Below are 20,109 nucleotides of genomic sequence, written 5' to 3'. Positions count from 1 at the left end.
AGAGGTGTGTCAGTCCTTCTTTATTAATTTCAATGTTTTGTTTTATTTCTTGGCACATACTTGTTCATGAATACTATACCTTCATTTGGGATTTTTTTTAATGTTAATATACAATTACCCTGTTTATTCCACTTAAAAAAATTGTACAATGTCTTGATGTTAATACTGTGACCCTGCCTTTATTTCTGTTTATAGTTACCTCATTTTTTCCTACCCTTTCAATTTTATTTTTTTGTGTGTGTGTGTGAGGAAGACTAGCCCTGAGCTAACATCCGATTCCAATCCTCCTCTTTTTGCTAAGGAAAAGTGGCCCTAGGCTAACATCTGTGCCCATCGTCCTCTGCTTTATATGGGCTGCAGCCACAGCATGGCCTGACAAGTGGTGAATCAGTGCACACCCAGGATCCGAACCTGTGGACCCTGGGCCGCCAAAGCGGAGTGCGCACACTTAATTGCTGTGCCACCAGGCCAGCCCCATCAATGTTTAATCTTTCTGAACTGCTTTGTTTTTGATGTGTTTCTGATAGAAAACACATAGTTGACCTAAGTGAGAGAGTTTGTCCTAAAAGGATAATTTAACCTGTTTACATTTATTGTCATAACCACATGTACTGTTTATGTATCATCTTGTTTTATGCTTTCCATTTTTTTGCTTCCTTCCTATTTTTTTTTTTTTTTTTTGGTGAGGAGATCAGCCCTGAGCTAACATCCGCCAATCCTCCTCTTTTTTTTTTTTTTTTTTTTTTTTGCTGAGGAAGACGGCCCTGGGCTAACATCTGTGCCTATCTTGCTCCACTTTATATGGGACGCCGCCACAGCATGGCTTACCAAGCAGTGCGTCGGTGCGCGCCCGGGATCCGAACCAGCGAACCCCGGGCCGCCGCAGCGGAGCGCGCGCACTTAACCGCTTGCGCCACCGGGCCGGCCCCTCCTTCCTATTTTTTAATTGCTTATTTTTTGCCATGTAGATCATGTTTTAGTTTGGTTTTATATTGTCCTCAGGTGACTTGGAGAGTATATTCAGTTTTAAGTTCTTAAAACTTTTCAAAAACAATTTGTATCTGCATATTTCTAATGATCAACTTCAAGAATAAAACTAATTCTCTTGTGTTAGAAGGTCACTTGAGGGTATCTAGCTCCTCCCACATTTTATAACACAGATGCCTAATTTAACTTCATGTTTGCCTCTGTGTAAGGCATGTCTTTACCAGAGTCTGTGCTGTTATCTGCAAAAAAAGTGTATCAAAACTGAGAACCTAAAACTGCAACAGCATGTCTGGGAAGAAGGATCTTTTGAGGCAGGTTCAAGGCCTTATGGCAGAGAATTGTCAGAAAATGTCTTGATGAGGAAATGTGGCTGTTTATTCAGATGCCTTTTAATAAAACACAACCTTCATCAGATTTCACTGAAATTTGCATTGGGAAAGCCAATTACATAAAGAAATTGGTGGAAAATCTTATTATTATGAGCTTGTCGCCCTTGCTCTACCTGCTTACTTTAATGTCTAGAGATAAATGATAAGAAGACAAATTTCCATTTTTCCTGAGCACCAAGGTTCTCTCTTGCCCGTCACTTTTATTGAACATAGCAGTTTGCCAGGACCCATGCACTGAAAATTGCTGAAGATAAACATTGTATTTTAAATTACTCCAGGCAACCAGGCAGGCTGGAAAAAAATCCTTTGAACAAATTGAAAACTGAAATGTTGATATCAGATATTAAATTAATGTAAGTGAGATTGAAACAATATCTAATTAAAATAATGTGAAAAATGACTTGGAAATTGAAGCTGACAGTAGCTTTTACCAACCTGTCATCATTATTACAGTGTAGCTAAGCGCCATTTTCACCGCAGCCCTTCCCACTCTCAGGAGACTTCACAGGAGACCCGGCAGATAAAAGTCTCATTTATTTACTCAGTTATGTCTGGAAAACAAGGGATAAAGAGCCTTTCTTGGGACCCTGAGGCGTGGGGTTTGACAAATTGACCTTTCAGTTTCCAAGGAGAGGCTGCCTTTCATATTCTCTGCTCTGATGTGCAGTTTTGCATTTGAGGCTGACGTGTTCAGTGTCTTCACTTCATACAGGGCATTAAAAAGGAAAAAAAATCAAGTTTGGAATGTCAAAGAGAATGAAGCAAAAGCTTCCCCACTGCAGTGACCACCAGCAAGTGGACAGGATGTGCTGTCAGCCCCGCCTTGGCGGGCGCCTTGGCAGGGGCGTCAGGAGTGCGTTAGCGGGATGGTCTCCTAAGAGCCCCCGAGAGCAGAACCATGCTGTCAGACACTGGCTTTCGTGAGCAGAGTTGAGTGGTCTGTAAATGAAGTACCGCAGCACCTCTCAGGATGCAAATGTGACCACACCAGTGACATTTCTTTCAGGCTTCTCTAACATCTGCCTCAGAACTGTCCTCACGCCTCTCTTTTATGAAGAAAAGATAATGAAAGGAGAGTGGTGTGCCGTGTTGAAACACACTCTTCTTCATAATCCATGGTATGGTGAATGAAAAATGGCCTCGGGCTCAGCAGACCTGGCTTTACCTCCTACACCACACTGAGAAGAGGGCAGCATGGGAAAATGGCAGCCCCTCGGAGGAGGCGCACCTCTGCCTGTCTGTTCACTTGGACCACTTGAGGGTGTGGGCCTCAGCCCCAGCATTGCTCCTTGGAGCTGCTGGAAACAAGCAGAGTCTGAAGGAAAGTGCAGCTTGTAGACAGAGGAAAGACCAACGTCCATAATCAAAGCACTATGTAAAAAGAAGGTGTACTGATATTTCTATTTCACAGACCAAACAAGAGTTCCTACACAAATTGCATAAAAACATTGAATAATCTGACAATTTTACATACACATTTATAGTTATGTTTCGTATAACATAAAATTGTTAGATTATTTACTGTTTTACACGCTTCATATTTAGCTTCTCATGAGGTTTTGCTCAAACCTGCATTAAGTTAGTTGTTCCTCCGTGAGCACAGAGCAGCTGAGGAGGGAGTGGGAGCTTCGCAGAGGGTTGCTGGGGTCTCCCTGTTTTCATTGTGCATCATCCTGGGAGGACAGATGCTGGGACTGACCTTTGTCCAGAACATAGCCAGATGTGCTGGAATATGAAGATATAGAGATACAGTTTTAAACATATCAGGTATCTGGCAATATTGAAATTCTTGGAGATCCCAAACTAAGTGAAAACAGGAACCCAGAGAGAGAAGTGGACACCGATGTTGACCTTTATCTTAGGGGTATTTTCCAAACCAGGGTGAACTCGAGCATCAGCATTCACGACTTGGTAGACTGTGGAGGGCAGGAGGCAAGACCCAGGGCATGCCTGATATGGCAAGGCTGATAGAAGACCTGCTTCATCCAGTTAGGGTCACCTCAGAATAGCAGTGAACTGATGGCGACCCCTACTGCCCCCGATTTGACCCAGAGGATGGGAAGTTGCCTGTCTTCAGTGTTGTCACTGGGTGCCTGTGGGGTGCGGGGAGTGTTTGCCCTCAGGCACTGAGCACAAGGCAGCCCCCCCAGGAACATGCCATCCACGTGCACACCAGTTGTGGTCCATCAAATCTCAAGCAAAGAATTTAGTTTAAAATGGTCCTGAGTTGGTAGGGCTTCCAGAGGCCTGGAAGAAGGAAATGGACTCTGAAGGAGTCCTCCTTTTTCTCTGGCCTCAAAGGATTCCGCAGTTAAAATCCCACGCAGGAGTCACAGTAAAAAATTTAAGAATGTGCAGGAGAGCAGGGCGCCATGAGCAAAGTCAACTGAAAGAGTGGACAAAATCCACCTCAGTGTGACGAACAGACATAGAAAATAAACTTAAGCACTTTAATCTGTTTAAAGGAACAAGAGGGAGATAAAGTATGACCTAAAGATTAACAGTCTTAAAAGTGACCAAAAATACTTTTTAAAAGAATAGAATCTATTAAAATAAAAGATATTCTAATAGAAATTTTAAACCCAGAAGATGAGTTTAATGACAGATTAGATATAGTTGAAGAGGGAATTAGTGACCTAAAAGATAGAACTGAAGAAATCCAGAATGCAGCATAGAGAGAGATAAAGAAATGGCAAATATGAAAGAAAAAAAAGGTAAAGAGTCCTAGAAGACAAAGTAAGAAAATCTTATGTACATTAACAGGAGTTCCAGAGGAGAGGAAAGAGTGGTCAAGAGGCAATACTTGAAGATATAATGGCTGAAAATTCCTACTGCTGATGGAAGACACCAATCCTCAGATTCAAGAAGTCTATCGGAGTGAAAACAATTCTGCATCTAGATTCACAACAGTGAAACTGTAGAACATTCAAGACAAAGAAAGAATCTTAAAAGCAGCCAAAGAGAAAGACAATCTGTGCAGAAGGAATGAGCATTTGACTCATTAACCTGCACTAAGTTAGTTGTTCTCTGCAGCCAAAATGAAATCAGAAGACAGGAGAATAATGTCTTTATGTTACTGAGAGGGAAATAGTTGTCAGCGTAGAATTATACCAAGAGAATATGTCTTTCAAAAATGAGGGCAGGGGCCAGCCTTGTGGTGTAGTGGTTGAGTTCACACACTCCGCTTCAGTGGCCCGGGGTTCACAGGTTCAGATCCCCGGTGCAGATCTACACACTGCTTGTCAAGCCATGCTGTGGCAGCATCCCACATACAAAATAGAGGAAGATGGGCACAGATGTTATCTCAGGGGCAATCTTCCTCAGCAAAAAGAGGAGGATCGGCAACAGGTGTTAGCTCAGGGCTAAACACCAAAAAATCTTCCTCACCAAAAAAAAAAAACAAAGAGGGCAAAAAAGAAAAGAATGAGGATTAATAAAGATACGCTCAAAAAATGAGTTAGTCAGCAACAGCTCCTCATGTAAGATATTTCTAATAGATTGACTACAGATAAATGAATAAGCCCTAAAGAAGACCTCAGATACAGAAAGAATGATGAGCAAAGAAAACAGTAAATATGGGAAGGCATGCATCTAAATAAAATATACTATATAGAATAATAATGTCTTGTGAGGCCAAAACCAAGATAGGATTAAAATAGCGATATATGTATAAAATAGTGTATATATGTGTGTGTAAATATATATATATATATATGTACTCTAACCAAAAGCAAATACTAAACAAAAGAAAGTTGATACACTATACTGAGAGCAGATAAAACAGACATTAAGGAAAAAAAATAAAATATTATCAGAGAAAAAGAGGTTCATTATGTAATGATAGGAGGAGATAAAATCCCAGACATCCATGCCCTGATAACACAGTCCAAAGGTGTATGAACACAGCCCAGCCGAACCATGAAGAGAAACAGACAAATCCACCCTCCTGGTGGGAGATCTTACACCCCTCACACAGTAATGGAGAAACCAAGAGAACGTCAGGAGGGCGCAGAAACTAACCACACAGGTGCTGAGCCTGACCGCGGCGGGCAGAGGGAGAGCAGTGCACCTGACCAGCAGAGCACGCGTTCTTTTCAAGCACACAGATCATCCATGACAACCGGTATCTCACAAACCATGCCCTCAGACAACAATGCTGTTACATTACAGAAATGAGTAAAAGAAAAACCTCATGTGTTTGGAAATGTAAAAAATTTTTCCAGGAAGTTATGGGTCAAAGAAAAAATCAAAATGGAAATTAAAAGTATGTAACTCCACAATAATGGACATACTGGGCTATATTTCAGTGCCTGGGAGTTTGCATTGAAAGTGACAAGTTGAGAGAAATTTATTGCATTAACTGTTTATATTAGAAAAGAAGCAAAGCGTAACAATAATTAACTAAGTTTTGAATTTAAGAAGTTAGAACAAGAACAACAGAATAAACCCAAATAAAGTGAAAGGAAGGAAATAAGATAAAGCAGAAATGAATGAAATAGAAAACAAAACAGAGAGGATAAGCCAAGAAGAATTTTTCTTCCTTGAAAAGACTGATAAAATTGAAAAATCTCCATCATAAATGATTAAGATAAAAGAGAGAGAAGGCAAAAATAATGTTGAGAATTAAAAGTGGAGTGTAAATATACATGCCTGAGTGTCTAAAAGTATAACAAGAGGATATTATGAACAATGTTATGACAATATATTTGAACATTTAGATAACATGACCAAAATGAAGAAATAGAAAACATTAATAGTCCTGAAACCAAGGAAGAAATTGAATTAGTAGTTAAAAGTCTTTCCACAAAGAAAATATGAGGCTCACATGTTTTCTGTTTCCACGCATTCAGAAGGATCAGCCCTACACGCAACCTCCCAGCTCCTCGCTCCTGAGGTCAGCATAACCCTGGCACCAAACGCAGGAATGACTGCATGAGGAGGAGGATTAGAGACCAGTGTCCCTCAAACCAGATGCACAAACTAAACCAAATGCGAGAAATTAAATCTAGCAACATATGTAAAAATACATCATGAACAATTTAAGTGCTGACATGAGAAATATTAATGTAATCTATCACATTAATAGATTAAAGAAGAAAAATCATTTAGTTATATTAATAAATGTAGATAAAAACATTTGCTAAAATTCAGCATTCATTCATAATAAAAATGCTTAGTAAAATAGGATGAGTTTGTTAACTTGATTTAAAAAAACCTACAGAAACATCATACGTCATAGTGAAACACTGAAAATGTTCCCTTTAATGCCAGAAATAAGAGAAGGATGTGTTCTCCCACTGTCTTTATTAAGTGTTCTGTAGGAGGGTCCAGCCGGCATGCAGTACAGCAGGAAAAAGAAATGGAGGAACAATTAGAAAGGAAGAAACAAGCCCATCACTGCTCACAGGGAATCTCGTTACTTACTCAGACAGGAAAGAATATCCAGATAAAGTAATAGAATTAGTCAGAGAGTTGAGGAAGGTGGTTGTGTGTGTAAAATCATGTGCAAAAGTCAGTTGCATTTCTATACTTAGAAAAAAGTTAGAAAATACAGTTTAAAAAAATGATCATTTACCTTTTTAAAAAATAAGATACCAGGAATAAATATTTATTTAAATGTACAAGACCTTTATGGAGAAAATTATAAAACTTTATTGAAAAATTTGAAAGAAGACCTAAATAAATGGAGAGATTTACATGTGGAGAGATTTACATGTTCACAGATTGTGAATAATTATGTTAATTCTCCAAAACCTCCGGATTCAATAAATTTTTTTGTTTTTTTTTTTTTGAGGAAGATGTTCCTGAGCTAACATCTGTGCCAGTCTTCCTCCATTTTTTGTATGTGGGACGCTGCCACAGCATGGCTTGATAAGCAGCATGTAGGTCCATGCCCCGGGATCTGAACCGGAGAACCCTGGGCCGCCAAAGTGGAGTGTGAGAACCCAACCGCTATGCCACCAAGCCAGCCTCCAGATTCAAAAAAGTTTAACAAAAATCCCAGCAGATTGATTTGTTTATTTTACTTTATTTTTAATATTTATTTGGAAACTTGACAAGCTGATTCAAAAATTTGCAAAGAGCCAAAACAGCCAGAACTCCCCTGCAAGAGAAAGCAAGTGAGGCACCTGCCATCCTATAATGTATCATATGCGGTACTTATGCTGAAGCACATGGGATGCTGTGGGTCTGGGCAGGCAGAGACCACAGGACCCAGAGCAGGGGAGTTAGGACCTTCCCCCAATTCCAGGGAAGGTCTCAGGAGTAGACCTTCCTGTGGAATTGACTGATGATAGAGTTGGCGCTGCAGATCAGAGGGAAGGATGGCCTTTAGTAAATTGTGCAAAAACTGGGTGTCCAATTAGAAAAAACCTCTCCTCATACGCAAAAATCAGTTCTGGATGTAAGACTTACATGTCAAGGGCAAAACTTAAATCTTACAGTGGAAACTATACAATAATATCTTTAGGATCTTGGGATAGAGGAAAATTTTTTAAACAAGATACCCCAAGTGCAAACCCTAAAGAAAATGATAAATTAGACTGTATTAAAATTAAGAAATTGTAAAAGCCAAACCACAAACTGAGATAAGGTAGTATCACATATAACTGACAAATTATTAGTATGTAGAATGTTTGAAGAATTCCTACAAAGCAGTAAGAAAAAGACAAATAACCCAGTAGAAAAATGGGCAAAAAGCACAAACAAAAATTTCAAAGAAGAAGCATGAATGGTGAATAAACACCCAAGAAGTACTCAACCTGATTAGTAATCAAAGAAGTGCACGTTGAAAGCACCGTGAGATACAATGTCACACCTACCGATTGGCAAAAGTGTTTAAGTCTGACAAGCTGGTGAGGATGTGGAGTGACAGAAACTCTTCTAAGCTGATGGCAGGAGTGTAAATTGATACATTATATTGGCACACCTCTGTCCTAGCAATTCCACTGGAGACGACCCTCTCCGTGTGCCTGGAGACGTGCACGAGAACGCTCCCAGCAGCACTGTTGGAGATGTGAAGGGAAAAGAAGAAACAACTCAGTTGTCCATTGGACAGCTGACTGCAGAAATAAATTATGACGTTCTGTATTTATATAACGCAGCCATACAGCAGTGACAATCTGTGAACCACAGCCATATGCTAGACCGAGTTGGAGCCTCAGAAACATAAGGGTTAGCAAGAGAAGCAAGTCAGGGAAGAACGTGTGTTATTTCGTCTCATTAAGTTCAAACCCAGCAAAAGGAAGCAATGTACACATATGTGAAAAAGTCTAGAGGACAGAGACCGATCCACCCAGAATTCAGGGGAGTTATCATGTCTGACGGGGAGGAAGGGGGGGACCACACAGGGGTCACGAGGATCAAATGTCATTGCAGTCTTTCAGTTCTGTTTCAGAGTGTAGGTATCGTGGATGTTTGCTGCCTTGTTATTCTTTATAATCATCACTTATTTATAAATATTCCTTGGTATCTAATATTTAATTAAATATAAATATTGATATTTTTGAATTACAAATTAACAGAAAAATATTTCTGACTATCGAGAGAAAGTCATCACGAGTTGGCTAGGGAGATCTTTTCCAGGAACCTGTGACATACATATTCAATAAAATGATGTATTTTATACATGTGCAAACAAATGCCACTTAATTGTCTACAAAACAACTTTGCTCTTTCCTTCCTTGGCACAGTGAGGCTGTGGTGTTGATGTAGAAACAAGCATTGCTGCGTTGTTTTGAATATCGAAGGTGGCATCTCGTCGGACTGGATTCAGTGGTGGGAAGGCCAGTCGGTGCAGCTCTCCTCCGGGGGTGGTTCTGCGTGGAGGCCTGTCCACTGGCCCTCCCCTCCCTTTGGTGGTCAGGCATCAGCTGCCTGCCCAGCGTCACAGTGCTCTTCTCGGCTACCTCTCTCCTCTTCCTGGAACAGGCAACTTCCAATTCCCCTTGCCCAGTGCCTTTGGAGCCTAAAGGAGCAGAGAGAGAGCCCACGGCCTTGCAGGGAAAGTTGATGAAACACCCGTTCCCCGCAGAGGAAGGGCCAGGGAGCACCCCCCCACCCCACTTCTCTTTTCTTTCTCTTAGAATTATGCTGTAAATGGTAACTCTGGTTTTAGTAAATAATTGTCAGGAAAGCAGTTATTTTCCAGGGTTATTTTAATTCTTTCTGACAGTTAGCAAAGTTAAATATGCAAACATTGTAGCAACATGCTACTTTGAGATGACTTGAGGTAAAATGATTAACATCACAACGTGTCTTGTGTTTCGTGTTGTCACAGCACAGTGGGTTACTACCCAGCAAGGGAACGCGCCCTGACGGCCGGGCAGGTCGCAAATGCCCCACAGGTGCCCTCCTGCGCACCGTCTCTCAGGCCTGTTTCACAGGTACTTCTGCACTGGTTTGCTTTGCACACAAACAGTCAGGTTCCGTGTGGCCATGCGGGCAGTGGGAGCCTCATCTCACGAGGCCTGAGAACGTGTTCCTGAACCAGGGCTCGTGGAGTGGCAGCCTCCATCAGAGGAGAATCTTGAGGGTCCAGTAGGGCAGCCTCAGATACCTTTTTTGGATTGACACTTTGATTCGAAAACTTGAGCCATGGGTGTGGAAAAGACCCCGGGTAACGGGGATAATAATGGTAGTGCACGGTCACAGTGACGGGGTGGTGGACACTGCTGCCCGCGGGGAACCAGCTCTCCTCACTCCACAGTCACGTGTCCATTCCCTCAACAAGCAGCCCGAGAGCCCCCATGTCCTGACACCATCCTGTGCACCGGGGCTGTCCTACCTCACAGACAACCCCTGCCTTATTGAGCTTATGTTCTAGTGAGGAAAGCAGGTAAGAAATGAGTGCACATTGCGTTAGATGGCAGCACTGCCTGGGGAACAGTCAAGCAGGATGAGGGACAGGTAGCCATACAGGTGATGGTGTAGCAATAAAGTGACTTTAAACTGAGACATGGAAGAGGTGAATCATGCAGATACCTGGGGATGAGCATTCTAGGCCCAGGGACCAAACAGCCAGTGCAAAGGCCCTGGGGCAGGAGGGTGCCTCTGGGAGTGTTCCTGGATAGAAGGAGCCACAAAGGCGGGAGCAGAGGGCTGGGGGTCGTCAGAGGGTCAGATCTGGAAGGCCTTGCCCCTGTGGCAAGGACTTTAGATGGACCCTGAGCAAGGCGGGGCCCCAAGGCAGGTCTTTGCAGAGGGGAGTGCATGAGGGACCTGAGTTTCGCAGGAGCATGCCGCTGTGCGGATCGTCAGCCCTCCCCAACCTTCGAGGGTCTGGAGCACAGGTGGAGGCCCCTGCTGGGGGTCTAGTGGTTGAGTCTGTAGGGAGCTAACGATCTGTTAAGAAACTCTACCTTCATACTCTGAAAAATATATTTTCGTAATGAAAAAATAATTTACATATACACAGAGCTATAGGGTTTATTTCTGGAAATCAGGCAAACATAAAAGACAGCTGGATTGGGTTATTATCTGGCATGTCTGGGGGTTCTCCTGATGGGCTAGTGGAGTTTGGATGAGTAAAAGTTAAAGACATATACAATTCCTAAACTATTGTGTATTTATTTATAGATGTGTTTTCTTCCCTTTGTCCACAAAATCACTAATTATATCCTTTACAAAGATTTTCATAAAATCTGTGTATTTAGATGGAAATGATCCAACTGTAATTGTACACAGAGTATAAAATGTGAAAGTATTTTCATCAAAAATATAAAATAAATATGAAATTGAAAATTAAAATTATGTCTTCAAAAAGGTTATTTAAAAAATATTCAAAATGAAGTATTATAAAACATAATATAATAATAAACAATAAAGCTTTAAATCAAAGTATTTAAATAAAGCTGAATTTTTAATTCTATTTTTTGAAAATCTAATCAAATTGTAGTCATTTTGATAAGAATAAAATATGTGCAATTCTAGTTCAGTATCCATTGCTGCCAATGTAACACGCAGTAGCGTGACTCATGCGAGTTATGTCTAGACTGACACACACACACTGATAAGTAGTGGGCGTTGTTCAGGACTGCAGACCACTCCTCCAGTGCCGTGTACTGCAGATATGGTCTCATCCACGGAAACGTGCAGAACCGCAAACTGAAAAGCAAAGAAACACGAGAGTGGACCCTCAGCCTTGCTAGGAAATGATGCTTCTTTAGGCAAGAGTCTTTTGCTTTCCGGCTGAGAGGCAGGATTTGACGAGTTAGTTAATTTGTTTCTTCTGCAACTCAGACCCTCTCCACCCACTCCCAAGCTCAAAACCCTCATGGAGTTCTGTGGCAGTAAGGTGTTGCTTTCAGACGATAGAGGCCAAGGATGTGGGGAACCCGCCCCACTGGGCTTGCATGTAGCCGTCCTGGTGGTGGGTCGAGAAGCCCAGGGCAGCCCCCTGTTGATGACAGAATCAGGCAGCTCTGTTAGGGGTCCTGCTGTGGTCTCTGTCCCCTCACCCAGCGGGTTTGTGGGGTGGATAAGCTGCTCCTGGCCCAGAGCCTGTCTTCAGGGGCTGAGAAGAGGCAGGGCTAGCCCAGGGACCCTGGGCCACGTCCGTGGTGGGATTGAGATCTAAGCAGGGGATGAAGATGCAACCAGCCCAGTGCCTCCTCCCCACCCCCATTCTAGGGCAGTGCACCTGGGCCCCTGGCTCTGAAACCCCCACCCTTGGCCCTGATATAGAAAAGGAGAGATGTGGGCAAGATTGGCCGGTGGAGACCTGGTGCATCGGGATCAACTTTCTTTCAAACTTGCCCCTCTTCCCAGGACCGAGTTCAGCCCGACAGGTTCAGAGCAGCGAGACATCTCTAAGGAAAGTCGAGTCACCCCCACAATGACGCAAAGAGAATAGTGACCAGTGTCAGTAAGGGCCAACCCTGAGTGAGGAGGCCGATGGGTCCAGTCAGAGTCCCCACATGGGTCCAGACACTCACTAACTCCCTCCTGTAGACGCCGGTGGGTGTGAAAATGTGGCGGAGTAGACACAGTTGTCTTAAGGTGGAAATATACATGAAATGCGATCTGCACCCCCAGGAGCAATACTTTTAGCTCTGCTGGAAGCTGGGCCCCACCCCACAGGGCTGTAACCTTCACTAAAGCAAGTCAGGTGCCACCTCGCCTCCTGCTTTCTAATGGAGCACAGCCATTAAGTTGCCCCATCGCAATGTAGATCGCAGAAGAGATTTCTGCACATCCTTTCAGGTTAACAACGGGGATCAAGAGAGAGGCAAAATTATTCCACTATAGCTACATGCTTAATTATATGGGATACTGCCTAAATTGTCAAGTGCAAAGAATTATTCTGATAAATTAAAATACTAATTAAATAGGCTATTGCAGAATTTTGAGAACATTGTCGAGTCTGCTTCTCCGGGTAATTTGCATATGCTTCATCTAGTGAATTTAATTTTAAAGGACTTCTCTTTTGTGTTTGGAAACCCTTTTTGTCTCCTGTGAAGATAAAAACGGGCTTTATGCATTGTTCTAGCCTTTATTAAAGCAGCTTCTCCTGGGTCTCCAAGTCCTGGCCTGTGGCCGGCTCACACCCACAGCTCAGAGTCCATGCTTGGCCATAAAAATAACTCAGAGCTGACAGTTGACGGAACATCTGGCAGAAAAAGGCTTTCCTTTTCCCCTCGAAGTGCCTCAGCAGAGACGGAGACCATGGCGGTGTCATCATGAGTTCACAGAAGGGCCGCTGTGACCCTGCATGAGCACGGTGCTTCCAGAGAAGGAGCAGATGTGACCGCAGGTAGACGTCGCAGAGACGCGCCGGTGAAACGCGATCTGAGACCTGGTGGAGGGAAATCATGTCTGTGTGAGGGATGCAGGATGCGAACACGGAGAATATGTTTCTACCGCAGTTCCCTTCAGCAGAAGGGATATCCAGAAGGAAACCTGTGGTCGTGTAGGGAACTCTCAGAGGAAATACCGTAAAATGATAAATGTGTACGAATAATGTTGGGAAGGACGTCCAGAGTGGCCTGAGAATTACAAAGCAGGATGAAGACTACTAGGCTTGTTTTTCTTTTAGGCATATTTGAGCTGGAGGGAAAAAAAAAAACAAAACAGAAAGGCTTGCTTAAGATAAATTGTGTACCTTTTACATATGCTAGAAAAAAGGCAAAATTGCATAGCTTCTCTCTTTTTCTGTCATCTCCACCTATGAGAAATTTCGAAGAACAAAAAGATTAAATACGATAAAGAGCGAGACAGGTGTTGTTGAAAAGGAGTTGATCCCGAGACTGAGAGGAAGGTGGCGGAAGAGCACAGAACCCCCTGAAGTCCCCTGATGCCGCAGCAGGCCAGCCACCAGAGGCACTCGAAGACGGGACTGGAAACTGTGGGCAGTCTCCCAGGAGGTTTCTCGGGCAAAGAGGCAGAAGACGGGACTTCTGGAATCTGGGTTCTCGTAGAATCCCCACCTCCCTGTGCCTCCTCAGGGCACCGCCAGCTTTCAGGACCGTGAAGGAGTTTTGACTTGAAGTGAACCGTGGACTTGGGCGTGGATGGCTGATGATTCTGGAAGGAATTGTTAAACAGAGGGTGCGCGTGGCCTCAGAAAGGCTCTCTGGGAAGCATCTTGGCAAACGCTCCTCATTTCCTTCGTAGAAGAGCCCCGTGGTGGTACCGAAGGGGAACCCTGTAGCCGGGACTGTCTCACCAAGACCCTGACTGCTCGTGATGTCCTGTGGAAAATATGAAGAACTGTGGGCAAAATGATGTGTTTTGGGGTAGATTCATTGCTTGTTGAACAACCATAGCTAAAGAACAGAATCTGTGGGTGAATATAAATCTGAAAGACAGTTACTGGTCCACACCACAGGGCACCTTTCCTGGGTCTGTCCTTGTTGTGTGTGTGTTTTTTTGGGGGGAAAATAATGGAGGCCTTCTTACAGGAGGGGTGGTTAACATCCTGCATTCTGGGTGAAGACTCTTCCATCCTACAGGATGGAAGAATGGACCAGACATTGCAAAGGGAGTTATAACAGAGACAGAGGTAATGTCCTGACTCAGGTTGACAGTGATGGGCCACCTGCCGTGTTCCATCCATCACCCCTGCAGAACAGGTGGCACACTCCTGGGGGACTTTCCCAGAAAGACTCTGAGTGATAGTGATCCCTCTGTGCTGATGGGGACCAGACCACACCTGGAGTGGCACAGTCACATCTGGTGGCCCTCTTTCACACGGACACTGGACACACAGCTGCGTGCCTGGACACACCCCTCCAGTCTGCCGTCCCTCCCTGACAGACCTCACTTGACCACCTCAGACCAATGAGGCTGGTGTCAGGGCCCCCTTAGGACGTCAGCTCTCGAGGGCTTGTCTCGCTCTCACGAGGCCCAGCGCCTGGCACAAGGAGAGTGCTGAACAAGCGAGTGGGTGAATGAGGGCGGGAATAGCTCTCCCTCACCCGTGCTTCAATCTGGCCAATCCTAACAGTAGCTGGTGGTGAGAGAGGGGCGAGTTTTAGGAGATGTGGGTTACTAGACCCACCTCCTGGTTGTCTGATTTGAAGGCCTGGAAAGGGCAGGACACAGTGTTTTTACCGAGTCTCGGCGTGGAGGCTCTAAACCCGCACTGTGAGGAGCGGGAAGGAGCGGACCCTCCTGAAGAGAGGAAGAGGCGGGGCTCCCGCGACTCCCGTCGGGAGACTGAGGGTGGGCGGAGCCGGAACTTGGGAGTTCCCTGAGCCCCTGACTCTGCCTCGGGAGGAAGATGTACGGTCACGAGGACGCTCGAGCTGAGGGCCGGCCTCTGAAAAGCAGACAGAAGCATCCATCAACAAATTATAGCCTGGGAGACCAGAGGTGACTGGCGCTTCAGAGCCACGAGCAAACAGATGGTGTCTTCTTCCCGTGACTGGCCTCTGGCCAGCTGGATCCAGTGAAACAGCTGAGGAAGCGTTGCCATGTGCCGAGCCCCGGCTGTGCACGCGCACAGGCTCCCACCAATCCCACAGCCCCTCGTCAAGTGGGCATCATTGTGCACAGATGTCTTAAGGGGAAACTGAGGCAGGGTGATGTTCAGTAAGGTGCTCAGGACACAAGCTGGTCTTCCTGACTCCAGACACCTTGCTCTCTCCAGCCTTGGTTAGAAACACCTGCTCTACAGGTGAGGGGAATAAGGGCAGTGAAGAGCTGGTGGTAACTGCATCCAGTTCAGGTGTGGCTGTCCAGTCTCCTCTTTGAAGAGAAAGTCTTGGGAACTGTTTTTACCCAGGACTTTAAAGCATAAAATGGGAAAATTTTGTTGGAAAAGAAGAGGCAGGCTCTGCTATCCATGCAAAGTTTGGGGAGCAGCAGCTCTCCATGGATTTTGGATTTTCCAAGGGTGAAAACAAATAGTCACTCGACAAAACAAAGGATGCCAGCGATGAGCACACTGCAGGGACTCCGTGAGGCACAGAAGTGACAGGAGCAGAGAGAGAAATGGGCTTCCAGGACGCTGGGTCCTCAGGACGTGCAATTGGTGGCCACAGAGCACCAGGAAGGGGGACTCAACAGTGAGGTCCCTGGGGCCTCGGGAGCCTGGGGCTGGGCTGGTGTGGGGATGAAGGGACGTGTTTCTCCACTCTCCACAGCCATCCGTCACATGCAGGAAATGGAGCCAGAGCCTCGTTCCAGGCTGTCCCCAGGAAAACTCGAGGAGAGACCATTACCGGAGGGTTGGACGCGGGCTCGCCCCATCCACCTCACCCCTGGCTCCCTCCCACCTGGATGTGCAAATTCACTGGGCCAGGGCTCTCTGGAGGCTCTCTGCCCTGACTGCCCTGTGTTTCCTGGAGGGTAATTCCCTAGAGTTCTTCATTCAGTCCTCAGTGATGGGCCGTTTTTCCTCAGCCCTTCTCATCAGGGCACGAGTCTCAGAATTGCCTGGGTTCCCTGACTAGACCCACTTACGGGAAGTTGACCCTAAGCAGAAGGTCAGCCTGGCGATGTCGCTCATCATAATCAGTCATTGGCCCTGTGCTGTGGGGCAGATCGTGTCCCCCAAATTCATATGCTGACCGCCTGCCCCCAGTGACTGTGTGTGGAGGTAGGAGGAGGTAATTAAGGTTAAACGAGGTCATAAGAGGGGTCCTAGTCCCATAGGACTGGTGGCCTCATAAGAAGGTGAAGAGAAAGACCTCTCTCCACACGGCGAGAAGGCGGCCATTTGCAAGCCAGGAGGAGGGTCTTCCGCAGATGCCAAGCCTGCTGGCCGCTTGATCTCATCTGGGACTCCAGCCTCCAGAGCTCTGAGAAGTCAACGTGTGCTGTCCAAGCCGCTGGAGTGTGAGTTTGTGTCAGAGCCCGAGCTGATTGAGGCACCCTGGAAACAGAAAGGCCAGAAGCCCTGCGATTTGCATCTGGAGGTTAGGACGAGACAGACTCACTTCTGGCTCTTGACAGTGCCACACGCTGTGTCTCCTCAGTTTCCCCATTTCTAAAATGGAGGCGGTGCAGTCTAAACCCCGGGTGGTTTTAGGGATGAAGTAAGGTCCGGTATGAATGCTCGCCAGCTCTGCCCTGCCTGTGGCAGAATTGTGATGGTTTGCATTATTTACTTGACTGTTTGGGTTTGACCTACACTTTGGTCTTGGATTAGTTCGGAAGGATGAACCAGTCCCTGCACTCTTTAAGACCTTTTACTACTTAAAAACAACCCTGATTTCCACAGTTTAGGTGGTTTGTCTCAATTGCTGATGGTTTTGAACTGACTAGACTAATTTTCAAAATGGTCAAGGCAGCTTTGAGTGGCTCGCTAAGCCGCTGAAGGGGTGCTGGCTGGGTTGTTGGCTCTGCGTGTGTTTCCTGAAAAAAGAACACACACATTCCAGCACCAGAGCACCGTGCTGGACCCTGAGAAACAAAGATGAACAGGGCCCGTCTACACCCTCCAGGATGCCACAGTGGGCTGGGGACAGATCATCTGTGTGAAGGACTGGCCACAATGCAGCACCATATTTCACCAACTCTAAGAGGCCATTATTTTGTTTTATGAACCACTAAAAAGCAAAGACACCACCAATTAAACCATAACATAATGCTTTCTAATCAGTTAGAATTATTTTGTGTTTACTGAATGAACTCCTTCAGACTCAGTCATCAAAAATCACTCTTGCACAAAGCCAGCCCTGATGGCCTAGTGGTTCAAGTTTGGCGCCCTCACCACTTCGGCCGACCAGGTTCGGTTCCTGGTCGTGGAACCACACCACCCGTCTGTCAGTTGCCATGCTGTGGCGGCGGGTCACACAGAACTAGAAGGACTTACAACTAGAATATACAACCATGCACTGGGGCTTTGGGGAGGAAAAAACAGAGAAAGATTGGCAACAGATGTTAGGTCAGGGTGAATCTTTCCCTGCAAAAAAAAAAAATCACTCTTGCTCATATGTCAGAGGAACATTTTGGCTTCCGCGTTCAGAGTGTCACTTTCCAACACGATGCCTTTAGTCTTCCACACGACAACATTGCCAAGGTCAGGGGTGTTGGTGATGCAGTGTTTCTTGAAGAGTCTATAAGATAATCTTCCAAGCAGTGTCTCATCCAACCAGCCAAAACGCCTTCTAGAAGTTTCTGGAGCTTGTCAGAAGGTGCCAGTGGAAAATTTTCTGGTGGAAACGAGGACGCGTATTCTTTCCTCAGTCAGCCTCTAATGGTGTTCGAGAGGCAGCTGTGCAGGAGGCCACGTCTGCGCGCAGCGCAGTGACTGCCTCAGGCCCAGCTTCAAGCATATTGAGATGTAGGGGAAATGCACATTTTAGAATCAAGGAAATGTGATGTACTAAGACCTAAACTTTGGGTATAAACAAAGTCCTATACACGTAGGGCCGGAGCTGGTTGTATGGCTCACTCGAGCTCTTTTTTCCTTCTTCAGGAATTTTGTGAGCCAGTTATTAAAAACAGCCATTATGAAAAAGTAAATTCTACATACTCATGGTTAAAGCATGTTCAAAAAAAGGTCTAGATCCCCAACTCGTCGTTGCGTGATTTGTTTACCGCATTTTATTCTCATCTCTGCTCTGAGATGGTTTATGTTGCCATGTCTGTGTGGTGGATCCCGGATGACAGTGTGGCGGCACCGTGCATCTCTCCCCGACTCCACCTGGTGACTTTACGTGAGCATCTTGACGCCATCCACACGCAGGAATGACAGTGCCACAGTGCGAGGTTTCCTGGGGGTGTGGTGAGCCCGCCACGGCCGTAAGATGGGAGGATGTGGGCTCTGCTTCGGACTCTGGGGGTGGGAGGTGCCAGGAAGGCCTCCCAGCACGCGGGAGCTTGGGCTGCTTGGAAGGTGATCATGTTTTCACCGAGCTGAGAGGGCCGATGATGTGTTTCTGGCCGGGGAAAGGGCCTGCCTGAAGGCCTAGAGCAAGGAGACTAGCCTGGACCTCGGGGTCTGGCCAGGCAGGGCTGCGTGTTTGTGGGAGACACGAGGGAAGAGCCTGGAAGTCCTGTTGAGGAGTCTGCATCTCCCTGCAGGCAGGTGAGCCAGGGAAGGTGTCTAGGCAGAGAGCTGCCAGCATTTGCCCTTGTGCACAGTGTGGAGATGGACGAGCTCGGGGTGGCCAGCATGGCCTGCGGGTCACCTGGGCACCGCCTGCTTTGTAGCTGAGGTCTTGTTGACACCACCAGGACCACTCCCTGTCCCTAAGTCTCATGCCAGCAGCCTTCACACTGCAGGGCTGGTCGTCTCCTTGGCCTGAACAGTCCGCCTGCCCTTCGCAGGGCTCGCTGACCCCTGGAGAGCGTTATCTACATTATTGTTGCTGGGCTGGCGTTTTCGTCCCTGAGCCTGAGACGTCTGTTACTGCTCCGCAGCCATCGATGGGGTGTTGTTTACATTCCACTTTTATGTACTTTGTGTTTCTCAGCCTGGTTGAGAGTTCACTAACTATTATCCCCCCAAAAAGTAGCCTGCCATTCAGTAAAATGTTTCCTTGGTTCGCAGCACAGTAAAATTGGTTGCTTTATGCTCTCTCTCTTAAAGAATACTCTCTTCCAGTCAAGATTAACTTTGGGCCACGGCCCCCACCCACCCTCTGCTCCCCCAGCGTAAAGTACCCGAAGGCGCTGCTGCTCCGCCCAGATGGCACTGGCTCACTCTCTCAGTGCGTGGGTCCTCACCCAGACGTAAAAATGATGTGCATTTGTTCAAAGGGAAGAACTGTCCTCAAGACAGCGAAGAGGCCCCAAAGGTGCGGAGTGCGGTCTACAGCAGGGTCTCCTTTGCATCCGTCAAAAAGATGGAATTTCATCCCCCAGATTAACGTGGGTGTGTTACAAGAAGAGGTGAAAGTAATGGCTGTTTTCTTGCTACCACATTCTGCGTTAATCACAATTGCAGTCCACTCTTCATTCTTAGGGTTTGCACTAAAATTCTGTTTTTTCTGGTTTTCATTTCCAAAATGATGGGCTTTATCCAAAAGAATATTGCTACAGAATCATAAGCCAAGGTCCGTAGCTTTGTGATACACTTCCTCTCGACGAAGCAGGGACAGGTGGGTTTTTGGTGTTAGCATTAGGATTCCTGCATTTTCATTTACATCTGCTAATTGTTTCCAGAGCTCATTTCTGTTGGTCTGACTTGGAGGGTAACTCATTCTCTGAAAGTCTTCCTCCTTCCAAGTCAGGAGCAAAAGGGGATGTGGCTGGTATTGGAGCTGAATTAACATGGAAAGTTTCTCACAGAGGCACAGTAAGAGGGAACAAAACAGCTCCAGCACTAGCGGAGTGGACGCAC

At 45.8% G+C, this 20,109-nt stretch overlaps 1 protein-coding gene across 1 annotated transcript in view; it reads left to right on the top strand.

The window, feature by feature from the left end:
- PTPRN2 (protein tyrosine phosphatase receptor type N2) overlaps window positions 1-20,109 on the top strand; it is a 911,136-nt gene that overhangs the window by 572,267 nt on the left and 318,760 nt on the right. The window lies entirely within an intron of this gene.

This window comes from Diceros bicornis, chromosome 3, assembly GCF_020826845.1.
Source record: "Diceros bicornis minor isolate mBicDic1 chromosome 3, mDicBic1.mat.cur, whole genome shotgun sequence".
In the NCBI taxonomy this organism is placed as follows: Eukaryota; Metazoa; Chordata; class Mammalia; order Perissodactyla; family Rhinocerotidae; genus Diceros; species Diceros bicornis.
The sequence above is the reverse complement of the archived record's forward strand: the minus strand, read 5'-3'. Positions and strand labels throughout refer to the sequence as shown.